This window comes from Giraffa tippelskirchi, chromosome 6 (assembly GCF_054371585.1).
Source record: "Giraffa tippelskirchi isolate mGirTip1 chromosome 6, T2T-mGirTip1v1.2.pri, whole genome shotgun sequence".
In the NCBI taxonomy this organism is placed as follows: Eukaryota; Metazoa; Chordata; class Mammalia; order Artiodactyla; family Giraffidae; genus Giraffa; species Giraffa tippelskirchi.
The window spans coordinates 26638223-26651849 of NC_137280.1; positions in this window are offsets into that span (position 1 = coordinate 26638223).

Here is a 13627-nt window from a genome sequence, read left to right on the forward strand (position 1 = left end):
CTATTTCTGCTTTATTGACTATGCCAAAGCCTTTGACTGTGTGGATCACAATAAACTGTGGAAAATTCTGAAAGAGATGGGAATACCAGACCACCTGACCTGCCTCTTGAGAAACCTGTATGCAGGTCAGGAAGCAACAGTTAGAACCGGACATGGGACAACAGACTGGTTCCAAATAGGAAAAAGAGTACATCAAGGCTGTATGTTGTCACCCTGCCTATTTAACTTATATGCAGAGTAAATCATGAGAAACACTGGACTGGAAGAAGCACAAGCTAGAATCAAGATTGCCAGGAGAAATATCAATAACCTCAGATATGCAGATGACACCACCCTTATGGAAGAAAGTGAAGAAGAACTAAAGAGCCTCTTGATGAAACTGAAATAGGAGAGGCAAAAAGTTGGCTTAAAGCTCAACATTCAGAAAACTAAGATCATGGCATCCAGTCCCATCATTTCATGGCAGATAGATGGAGAAACAGTGTCAAACTTTATTTTGGGGCTCCAAAATCACTGCAGATGATGATTGCAGCCATGAAATTAAAAGATGCTTACTCCTTGGAAGAAAAGTTATGACCGACATAGACAGTGTATTAAAAAGCAGAGACATTACTTTGTCAACAAAGGTCCATCTAGTCAAGGCTATGGTTTTTCCAGTAGTCATGTATGGATGTGAGAGTTGGACTATAAAGAAAGCTGAGCGCCAAAGAATTACTGCTTTTGAACTGTGGTTTTGGAGAAGACTCTTGAGAGTCCCTTGGACTGCAAGGAGATCCAACTAGTCCATCGTAAAGGAGATCAGTCCTGGGTGTTCATTGGAAGGACTGACGTTGAAGCTGAAACTCCAATACTTTTGCCACCTGATGCGAAGAGCTGACTCATTTGAAAACACCCTGATGCTGGGAAAGATTGAGGGTAGGAGGAGAAGGAGACGACAGAGGATGAGATGGTTGGATGGCATCACCGACTCAATGGACATGGGTTTGGGTGGACTCTGTGAGTTGCTAATGGACAGGGAGGCCTGGCATGCTGTGGTTCATGGGGTTGCAAAGAGTTGGACACGACTGAGTGACTGAACTGAACTGATTATATATATATATACATATATATATATGTGTATATATAGATACATATATATGTGTGTATATATATATATAAAATTACATATGTATATATATATATATGGCGAGAGACAGAGAGAGCGAGCGCTGTATGAGCTTTGTGTATTTTGGAGATTAATCCCTTGTTGATTGTTGTGTTTTCCTTGGTTTCAATGAATGCTGAGCACCCACAAGGGGAGATTCCATGTGGCTCAGTGGTAAATTATCCACCTGCCAATTCAGGAGACACAGGGGATGCCGGTTTGATCCCTAGGTTGGGAACGTCTGCTGGAGTAGCAAATGGCAATCCAGTCCAGTATTCTTGCTATGAAAATTCCATGGACAGCGAAGTCGGGAAGGCTACAGTCTATGAGGTCACAGAGAGTCAGACACAATGAGTGACTGAGCACACTCACACATTCACACTAGCAAGATGTCAGGACGGGGAGACTGAAGTTATGCTATATATTCCCTTGGCTCCTTCCCTGTGTTGTGCCATGAATCATGGATTTTTTTTCACCACCCAAAGCCAGGTCTTCTGCAACTTGACTCTCTCTTATTTTTTTTTTTTCCTGGCATGATAAGTGATTCTCTTCTTACCCCTTTAGTCACAAGAGGGCCACTGATGCTAGGACCATCGTACTAGCCCCATGATCTGCATATCTCGCTAGAATTTTCTGATTCCTTTATTAAATAGAGCCATTATTAAATTATTTTCAAATGAATTTGTGTGCACCATCTCTTTCTTCCAAGACCATGAATAATATAGGGAATTTTTTCCTGTCACTACTATTCTTATTCTGATTAATTGTAGTTATTTCATTAAATATCTATTACAGTTTAGTAGCTGCTGCTGCTGCTAAGTCGCTTCAGTCGTGTCCGACTCTGTGAGACCCCGTAGATGGCAGCCCACCAGGCTCCACCGTCCCTGGGATTCTCCAGGCAAGAATACTGGAGTGGGTTGCCATTTCATTCTCCAACAGTTTAGTAGAGTATAACATATATTACAGTAATGTGTGTACTTGCCTTTCATTATATTAGATTGTGTAAATGCTTTGAAAGCAAAGACCTTGTCTAATTCATTTTACCCCTAAAGAACACCTAACCCAAGGATTTGCATTGTAGGAACTCAAGTAATATTTCCTATAGGTTGAATTATTTATGGGTAAATTAATTCTGGGTAAGTTTATTTGTTATTTATATCCTCTTTTCATTCATAGGAAACAAAACTCTCTTAAAGATATATTTCTTTTTCTCTTCAAATAAGTTTCATTTAGCAAATAAATAATTCATTGTAAAAGAAAATTATTTCTTTCTAGTTGGGTCATATAATATCACAAGTGCTGTAAGTACAGCTATAGAATATAAAGAATTTAGCTTTTGTACTTCCTCTACAGATTTTTAATGGAAGGTAAATTGAGCCTTAAAACATTATATATGAAATGAGAATACAAATACTTATGAAAAATGTGCATAGTATATACAGATTACTTAAGATACAAATGCATGTGCACCTACATATGTGTTTCTCTCTATATATAGGAATACTATTTGTGCAATGTTTGACAAACATTAAAGCTTAAAAAAACTATTATATTAGATTAGCCTTCACCTAGACCAGATATTTGTACTACTATTCTTATTCACTTTGGCTAGCTTTAATACCTTGAATAAACACAGTTTATCCCTCTACTATGTTTAATTCATTTTATTAAATTTATATTACAACCTGTAACTGTGACTAACTGTGCATTAGTTCTCCAAAATTGTATTTTTTTTTGTTTTTGTCATTTTATTCTACCTTATTGTATACCACTTTATTGAGGTATGATTGACATGTCAAATGCTGCACATATCTAATGTACACAACTAACATTAGAAACTAACTTCTGTTTGAATTTCAAGAAATCCACAATCTGCAATTAAGTGTGAGTAAGCATTTTTTTCATTCATTCGTTCATATGTACTTTCTATTTACTTGTCTTTTCAAGCTATATGTAAAATTGTTCATTCCTCTTAATCTCAGTTAAGTGACAACACAAAAAAGACTAAAATCATGCATCCTCTAAAGATGTGTAACTATTCTTAAGAATTTTTGCCTTAGCCATTTTACTTCTCTCACTATTTTATATCTCTTATAATCTACTTCCAACTTACTGCCATGCATGTTGAAAATAACTGTATCAGCAACTTCAACTTTATCAGTCTCCTGAGCTCCAGACTATCCCCACTATTTGTGGAACAACAGAAAACAATGTACAATGTAATGCCTCCTAAATAAACCACTGCTCTCCATTTTCTATACCACTATTGCTTACTTTAGTTCTTCTCTGTACAATTGAAATAATCTCTTTACTGCTTCTAGTGTCCCTTCACTACTAATACACCTGAATTCTGAACTCCTAATGTTGTGTATTAGCCAGAACAAGGCGTAACAAAACAGAACACAAATCTGATCATGTCACAGTTCACATAAAAAAACAACAAAAACAACTTTGCCTGTTTTTTTAATAAGTATTATAAAAATTATTTGTTACTGACTTAAGTTCTAACTCTGTAACTTGATATAAGGTCCTTCAGATTCAGGTATTTTCAACCTAATCCTCTGTGATCTTCTACCTCATATCATATTCTGAACTCACTGTCCTTCTTGAAATTCTTTTTTTTTTTTTTTTTTATAAATTTATTTATTTTAGTTGGGGGCTAATTACTTTACAATATTGTAATAGTTTTTGCCATACATTGACATGAATCAGCCATGGGTTTACATGTGTTCCCCTTCCCGGACCCCCCACCCACCTCCCTCCCCTTCTTGAAATTCTTATACTCACTTCTTTATGTAGTCTCACTCATCAGAAGTTTTATGTAAGATTCTCTTTACACTCAGAATGACCTTTCATCTTTACTAATATGTCAACATTCTACTCATCTTATAAAGCTCAACTCAATCTTACCTCATCTGTGGAACTTTTCACCGTATACTTTGAAAAAAAATTCAAAAATTATGGTGTTCTTATGTTGTATATAGTACATTAGGATTGAAAGTGAAAGTGAAACTGTAGTCACTCAGTCATGTGTAAACTCTTTGCAACACTATGGACCATAGCCTGCCAGACTCCTCTGTCCATAGAATTCTCCAGTCCAGAATAATACTGGAGTGGGTAGCCATCCCCTTCTCCAGGGGATCTTCCCAACCCAGGTATCAAGCCCAGGTCTCCTGCATTGCAGGTGGATTCTTTACCAGTTGAGCCACCAGGGAGAGTGGATTGCTATTCCCTTCTTGAGGGGATCATCCTGAACCAGGGTTCAAACCCAGGTCTCCCACATTGCAGGCAGATTCTTTACCATCAGAGCCACAAGAGAAGCCCACATTAGCATTAATCAAGGTAATACCAAAGCAGTGGATATCTATTTTTTCCATCTTAAAATATATGACACTTTCATATAATATTAGTTTCCCACTGTGACAGTGATTCTTGTGTGAGAGAGAGAGAGAGAGAGAGAGAGAGTGTGTGTGTGTGTGTGTGTGTGTGTGTGTGTGTGTGTCTCAGGGTTGGTTTCTAGAAGTCTGTGGTGGGAAAGGAGTCCCATAAGATGCTTTCATTTGCTTTTTTTCAGCTTTGACTTCATAAAGCAGGTTTCCTATTTTGTTGGTTCTGATCAATACTTGCCAAATTTTGTTTAGTGCAAATTAAATGAGTGAGTTATTATCTTAAATCAGTAGTTCTTGATGGGGGTTGATTTCTCTGCAGGGGATATTTAACAGTATCTTGAGACAATTTTGGCTGTGAAACTGTGTGCAGAGAGCAGCTGGAATCTAGTGAGTAGTGGCTAAAAATACCGCTAAACATCCTACAATGTATAAGACAGTCTCACAAGAAAGGATTATCTGACCCAAAATATCAATAGCACCAAATTTGAGAAATAGCCTTAAATCTCTTGCCTAGCATGGCTTAACACAATTGAAGTTCAATACATATGAATGGAATTGAATTAAAAATTAACATTATGGTCAATCTTTATAGCAAAAGTTGGAAATATAAAAAATTAATACTTTATTTCAAAGATAAGAATGTTTACTTTCTGGTAAAAATGAATAAACCAAGAACATTATTTCATAATTACAAATTTTCTTGAGTATATATTCCACCCCTTGTGTGTGTGTGTTTAGTCATTCAGTCATGTCTGACTCTTTGTGACCCCATGGACTGTAGTAGGCTACCAGCTTCCTCTGTCCGTGGGATTCTCCAGGCAAGAATACTAGAGTGGATTGCTATTTCCTTCTCCAGGGGATCTTTCCAACCCAGGGATTAAACCTGCATCTCCTGCATTGCAGGCAGATTCTTTACCATCTGAGCCACCAGGGAAGCCCCTATTCTTCTCCTTATTAAATTTTAATTCATTTTTCCAGGTTGTATGTTCATACATATCCACAGAAACACACATACTTATTGGGAAAATGATTCTTTTAGGTTGTAGTTTTATAACAACTATGAAAATATTGGCATATGTTAAGTATAGATTTGATGATCACAAATTTTGTTGATTTTGTAAGTGATAGTGGTATCTTAAGTGTTATCAATCAATTCATCAACTTTGTTAATTTGTAATTTATCTAATATAGCCAATTAAATAATAAAATTGAATAATCCATCATCTAACCACTCTTAATCTTGCTTGCTCAAGTATGGCACTATAGAACCAAAGAAATTAATATTAAAATGGCATTGTGTAGCACAATATTTATTATATCTTCAAGGCTTTAATATGAAAGTTTCTTTGTTTATAAATCAAAAATAACTTTTCTTACTCCATCAGATAAAATTTAATTAAAATTTGCAAATAAACTCTTGTCATAACTCCCTTTTGCTCTCAGAAGCAATGAAACTCCTGATTTAGTAAATGAATTCAACTTGTTTTAGATCTCACTCAGTTGAACAGATTCAAAATCTTCCTTTGCATTGCATCTGCAACAATAATATCAGAAAATGACTTTGTAGGAGTTTCTATATACATTCATATTTCATAACTGATAAAAATTAAATAGATATATTACTGAATTAAAACAACTATATGTTTTTAACTGTTATCTTGAAGTCACATAAAAGGAAAACTTGTATTATTTTTATAAGCTGGATTTGGAGATGAGGGGGCTTCAGTTTTATATTTACCATAGATCTTGAACATGTTTGCATCAGGACTGTCAGCATCCTAATTGCCTGAGATATATGGTAGTAAAGAAATAAGTGAACTCACTTTAAAGAAAATGAGACAGTAAGGAAAAGGAGTTTTTGTGCACATAATGGTGGATGTCACTCGAATTGACCTATGGTACAAGCTTGAAGGAGTCTTGACTGGAAGGATTAGAAAAGGGTAATTCTTTACTTGAATCTCTGTAAGACAATAAGAATTCAAGGCAACATAGTTTTGTAGGTTATAGTGAATTAAGTTGAATGTTAATTATCTTAATGGAGTTACTTTGAAGCATGTTAGGGCATGGAAAGTATAGGGACCAACCTAGATAACATATTTAAAAGCAGAGACATTACTTTGCCAACAAAGGTCCGTCTAGTCAAGGCTATGGTTTTTCCAGGGGTCATGTATGAATGTGAGAGTTGGACGGTGAAGAAAGCTGAGCACCGAAGAATTGTTGCTTTTGAACTGTGGTGTTGGAGAAGACTCTTGAGAGTCCCTTGGACTGCAAGAAGATCCAACCAGTCCATCCTAAAAGAGATCAGTCCTGGTTGTTCATTGGAAGGACTGATGTTGAAGCTGAAACTCCAATACTTTGGCCACCTCGTGTGAAGAGTTGACTCACTGGAAAAGACCCTAATGCTGGGAAGGATTGGGGGCAGGAGGAGAAGGGAACGACAGAGGATGAGATGGCTGGATGGCATCACTGACTTGATGGACATGGATTTGGGTAGACTCCGGGAGTTGGTGATGGACAGGGAGGCCTGGCGTGCTGCGATTCATGGGGTCTCACAAAGAGTTGGACACGACTGAGTGACTGAACTGAACTATAAAGTGGATTATACACTATTTAGAGTGTAAAATTTTCCCTTCCTCAAGTATAGGAATTGATAAATAGACAGGAATAATGAAGGATGTCACATCCTCCCTGATATTTAGCTTGGAAACTTAAATATGCAATTGAAGAGAACACACAGTCCTGAGTTGAAATAAAATCTAACCAACAATATTTGATTAATGTTGAGTATTAATTTTAACTATACTTTATTAATAAAAATTGTGCTTTGCTACAGGGATATATTGTCTAATTCTGAAATTGCATGGTGTGAAGGTCCATTAGATAAAAATGACAATTTATTGTATCTCTCTCTCGGGGTGTGTGTGTGTGTGTGTGTGTGTGTATATATATATATATATATATACAGTAAATTTCATATGCATATATATCTACATATGTATATGTGTGTATAAGCATTCATATGAATAGAAGAGAGTGAAAAAGTTGGCTTAAAGCTCAACATTCAGAAAACTAAGATCATGGCATCTGGTCCTATCACTTCACGACAAATAGATGGAGAAACAGTGGAAACAGTGGCAAACTTTATTTTTTTGGGCTCCGAAATCACTGCGGATGGTGACTGCAGCCATGAAATTAAAAGACGCTTACTCCTTGGAAGGAAAGATATGCCCAACCTAGACAGCATATTAAAAAGCAGAGACATCACTTTACCAACAAAGGTCCATCTAGTTAAGGCTATGGTTTTTCCAGTAGTCATGTATGGATGTGAGAGTTGGACTATAAAGAAAGCTGAGCTCTGAAGAATTGATGCCTTTGAACTGTGGTGTTGGAGAAGACTCTTGAGAGTCCATTGGACAGCAAGGAGATCCAACCAGTCCATCCTAAAGGAAATCAGTCCTGAATATTCATTGGAAGGACTGTTGCTGAAGCTTAAACTCCAATACTTTGGCCACCTGATGCGAAGAACTTACTCATTTGAAAAGACTCTGTTGCTGGGAACGATTGAAGGCAGGAGAAGGGGATGACAGAGGATGAGATGGTTGGATGGCATCACCGACTCAATGGACATGAATTTGAGTAGACTCAGGGAATTGGTGATGACAGAGAAGCCTGTCATGCTGCAGTCCATGGGGTCGCAAAGAGTTGGACATGGCTGAGCAACTGAACTGAACTGATGAGTAGGAAATATGATTTTATTTATATCAACATTTTTATATCACTGGATTAGTTACATTTATTTCTGTAATTCTCTCTCTTAATGTATATTTTTCAACGTGATAGTTAAATATTTTTTCATAAGTTGTATAGTTAAATAGCCCAGCAGGCTACAGTCCATGGAGTCACAAAGTATATTCTAAAATTAAGAGATAAAATTAATTGTATATTTTTATCAGATTTTCACTTCAAATAAACACTTGAAATGAGTTAGACTTCCTCAAAAATGATCTAAACATTGTCATTATATATTTCCATTCTTAGGATATTATAATAGCTATAAATGTTCTCATTCCTATTTTTAATGCATTTATTCTACCAAAAGAAAATTATTTCATTTACTCTTGTCCAAATTGAAAAGATGCCTAACTCATTCACTGTGGCATCTGTAAAATAAGCATGGATATAGTTCACTGGTAAGGAAAGTAATTGCTTATGAAAAAATTATATTCATTAAAATCTTTTTTAAATAATAAATTTATATAGTTCCTTGAAAAACTAAAATATTTTAGTTTTTACTTTTTTTAAATAGAACAACAGAAAAATATGCCATTTTATAACCATTAAAACATTACTATTAGAGGTTACTTACAAGTAGCTTTATAATATTTATCTCTCGTATCTGTACATTATTTTAGGATTCACAAGATATAGTCACAAATCTCATGTGATTGTATACTCCAAAAATAAATGGAGGATTTTTGTTCTCTGTCTTCAGAAAAAATAACTAACTCAAAAGTTTCCCATAGTTTTAATGAAAGGGCTATTCTAAGGATATGGGGAGATGAAGGAAATAACAGAGGATGCCAAACCACCTAGATATCAGCAACAACAAGAAGCCATTCTGATCACTAGTGTCCTGCAGGGAAATAGGGTTTTGCTAGTACGTTCACAGACCAGTGTGAAATGAAAGCCTGAAAAAGACCCCTTGATGGGCACTGGGGTCATTGAGGAATTCAGGTACCTTCCAGAAAGGTGGTTCAAAGAAGGGAAAGAGCAGAAAGAAAATGCCTACACATTCTCTTATTGTTAATCAGTAATGAATCCCTAATTTTAGCTGGGTCCATTGCTGCCAGAAATAAAATTGAAATCTCTTCACCTACCTTGCAATTAAGTGGTCCTATAACTTAAGTTCTGATCAATGTGACAAAAGTAGAAGTAGTGATGGGAATTGCTGTGGGAAGGTCTTCCTTCATTTCTGGAATATTTCCTGCTAGCAGGAGTGTAAATATATGGCTGCAACTTGAGCAGGACTCTTTATGGCAGCATTATGTTGAGGATGCCTTTGCTAATATCTTCCCTTTGCTCTTCCAGATTGATTCTCCATCCTTCTCAATCTTGGTTGGTGCCCTAGGAGGTGATCTGCATGGGCTACTTTAATAGGCTCACTTTCCTTCAGATTTCAAATTACTTTTAGGCAATGGGAATCCATCAGTAGACTAGAGAAAGAATTGAGAGTGAGTTCAGGCTATTATTTGCTGCTGGCTTCCTCCCAGCTTTATCACAGTGTTCTAAGAGTGCCCCTCAACTAAGAGTCACAGCTCCTCTCAAGTTTGTCTTCCATACAAGACCTCCTCTTTTGCATTTGGGTAGCTGTTCACCCACCTCTGTCTCTTTTGACTTATGTTATTAATGATTCTGCTGCTTCTACTAGCTTTGTTGTTGTTCAGTTGCTCAGTTGTGTCTGACTATTTGCAACCCCATGCACTGCAGCATGCCAGGCTTCCCTGTCCTTCACTATCTCCCAAGATTTCCTCAAACCCATGTCCATCGAGTCAATGATGCCACCCAATTGTCTCATCCTCTGTCACCCCCTTCTTCTCTTGCCCTCAATTTTTCCCAGCATCAGGATCTTTTCCAATGAGCTGACTCTTTGCATCAGGCAGCCAGAGAACTGGAGCTTCAGTGTTAGCATCAGTCCTTTCAATGAATATTCAGGGTTGATTTCCTCTGCCTTTTCTAAAACCAGCTTGTATATCTGGCAGTTCTCAGTTCATATACTCTTAAAGCCTAGCTTGAAGGATTTTTAGTATTACCTTGTTAGCATGTGAAATGAGTGCGATTGTGCAGTAGTTTAAATGTTCTTTGGCATTGCCTTTCTTTGGGATTGGAATGGAAATTGACCTTTTCCAGTCCTGTGGCCACTGCTGAGTTTTCCAATTTGCTGGCATATTGAGTGCACCACTTTCACAACATCATCTTTTAGGATTTGAAATGGCTCAGCTAGAATTCCATCACCTCCACTAGCTTTGTTCAAAGTAATACTTCCTAATGCCCACTTGACTTCACACTCCAGGATGTCTGAATCTAGGTGAGTGATCACACCATCGTGGTTATCCGGGTCATTAAAATCTGTTTTGTACAGTTCTTCTCTATACTCTTGCCACCTCTTCTTAATATCTTCTGCTTCTGTTAGCTTTGGGTTTTTAGTAAATCTCAACTATATCATTTAATATAATCATTATATAAACTCTTCTCATGTTATACCAACTTGAGTTATCTCTGTATTTCCTTTGGTACTCTAAGAAAAAATGGTGGAGCAATAAATTATAAGGAACTTGGGCCCCATGGATTTGGATTTACTTTGTCTCACTGACAAATTAATACATGGTGATTATTGCAATTATCTATAATTTTAAGGTGGTCCAACTGGAGTTTAGAAAGGGAATTGTTTTTCCCATGGTATATATAATGACAGAAATTGGTGTACAATTAGCTCGTTTGATTAAAATATTGTTTACAGAGTATTATGATTTAGATATGATGTAATATATTGAAAATACAGAGAAAGATAAAATGTAGCTTTCTAAGGTCCTGTTTTAGACCTTTCTTTGTAGGTAGGATTTTCTACTTGAGATAATTAAGGTAGGATGTATCCTTCAGACAGAAGCTGCGCTCATTGTTCATGGTCTAGAAGAGGCAATCATTTAGATATACAGCAGGATCTCATTTGAAAGGTATTCTATATAGAGACCATCATCACCTCTTTCTTGTATTTCCCTATGTCCCCATTGTTTTGTTTTTTGTAGGTTGGTTGGCTTCCTACACTTCCCAAATATATCTCTCACTTGAATTTTTGTCTCAAGATTTGCTTCTTGGGGAGCAAAACCTAAAGCATTATATCTATTTCTGGGTTTTCCCCTTTACTTCAATGAGCTAGTTTCTCTCCCTTTGTCAGAACCAAATATCTTAATTATGATAACCTAGAGGTAAGCCATAAGTATGAGGTCAGCTACTTTTTTCTCCTTTGAGATTTTATTGATTCTTCTTGGATGGTTGCATTTCCATATAGACTGTATAATCATCTCATTTTTCTACAGGAAAAACTTGCTAATATTTTGAATTAAATAACATATATGTGGATTAGTTTTGGAGAATTTCTGATATTACAGTATAAAATTTGTCAAAAGCAGTATATGACAAAACCCTCTATTTATTAAGTTCTTTAATTTGTGTAGATAATATGTTATAGTTTATTTGGTAAGTCATTACACATCATTTATTATAAATTTTGATGCTATTTTAAATGACATTATTTAAATTTTTTATTTTTTATCTGTTGCTTGTATGTATGTAGTTGACTTTTCAAATTGACCTCATAAATTCATTCATTCATTCTCATAGTTTACCTGTAGTCTCACATGGTATAGCAATGAAAAGAAGCAGAGGCTAGCTCAATAACTCACACATAAAAATACATGTATGCAAGTATTTCATTATACACCTAATCAGTGACTCAGACAGTAAAGAATCTGTCTGCAGTGCAGGAGAATTGGGTTCATTCCCTGGGTCAGGAAGATCCCCTGGAAAAGGGAATAGCTACCCACTCCAGTATTCTTACTGGAGAATTCCAGGGACAGAGGAGCTTGGGATGCTGCAGTCCATGGGGTTGCAAAAGAGTCAGATACAACTGAGCAAATAACATTTTTACTGTTTTTCACTGTGAAAATTAATGTCCTGATTTTCTACTGTAGAAATGGCAGTGGAATACTTGTTATTGTCTTTGTGTCCCAGGATCTATGTTGGTTTGCTCTGCCTGCCCATATGAACTTCCTCAAATTACCTGACTCTTGGATTGTTTCTGATTATCTCTTCAAGTATAGACATACTTTTAAATGTAGCCTGAACCTTTAAAAAATAGAGTAAATAAACCTTTTTTTTTTATCTCTATGGATTAATTCCAAAACTTCATGCGTATAGTTATTCATTCATTCTTTCAGCAAAAACTTACTGAAGAACTACTCTGTGTCCTGCACTGTTTTGGTCATTGGACTAGGGAATGAACAAAAATTGATCATGTTCTTGAGGAGCTTAATTTTAGTGGGAAAAAAAAAGAATTCTCAAACTCTCATTGAAGCATTATAACTGATTCAACATATTTCATACATTTTCAGACTTTCAGCCAATGCCAAGATAACTATAATTAGGGTTCTGACATTCTCTGGGTTGACATATCCTATAGCAGCCCAAGCTCTTGTTTGGATAGTTAAGCAATGGACATGCTATTCTACATCTCTTTATGTAAGACTTGAGCTATTGAACTACTTAAACAACCAGTTTCTATATTTGTTTTCTCTAATAAACTGTGAAATGAGCTGGTTCATTGTACATTTTTCACATATTCAAACATAGAATGAGAATGTATTCTTATGACAGCATTTGTTCATTTTTCTGTATGGGAGAATGAACTGTTTCATTACTTATCATTAACAGCCTATTTATATAATGGGACAGTGAAAAAATAATGTCAAAAACAGTTGGCCTCATAGGAGAATTTGGGTTTTTCAGAGTGCAATTAATCAAAATTGTACTGACACTATGGTAATAATCCTGCTTGGTGAAAAGTACTGAAGAACCTTTAGAGTGTCAGAGGTGTGGTTTTGTATTTCTTTCTAGAGAAGATTGTCTGTTCAGCAAAAATAAAGTTGAATTTCTAATTACTTAGTTGGAATAAAATTTAACTCCTAAAACAAACTATTCTTAAACTACTTGTAATCTTGTCCACAAAGCATGTTAATAAATTCTTTGAAATATTTGTGATACTACTTAAATAGTCAAAGATATCTTCTACACTATAATTTGAGATAATTATACATTTAACAAAATATCACTTTAGAAAAGGACTTCATTTCATTATATTTTGTTTTTATTTTTACCAAGTCTATAATATTTTACCTATACTTTTATAGCTTACAATTATGAGTAATTGGAAAACTTTGATTTTTCACATCAAATTTTGTGAAATGGCAAGTCTGAAGGTGTAATAGGAATGCTAATTATATATGATACCCAAGTATTGCCCCTTTAGGTTAATATTTTC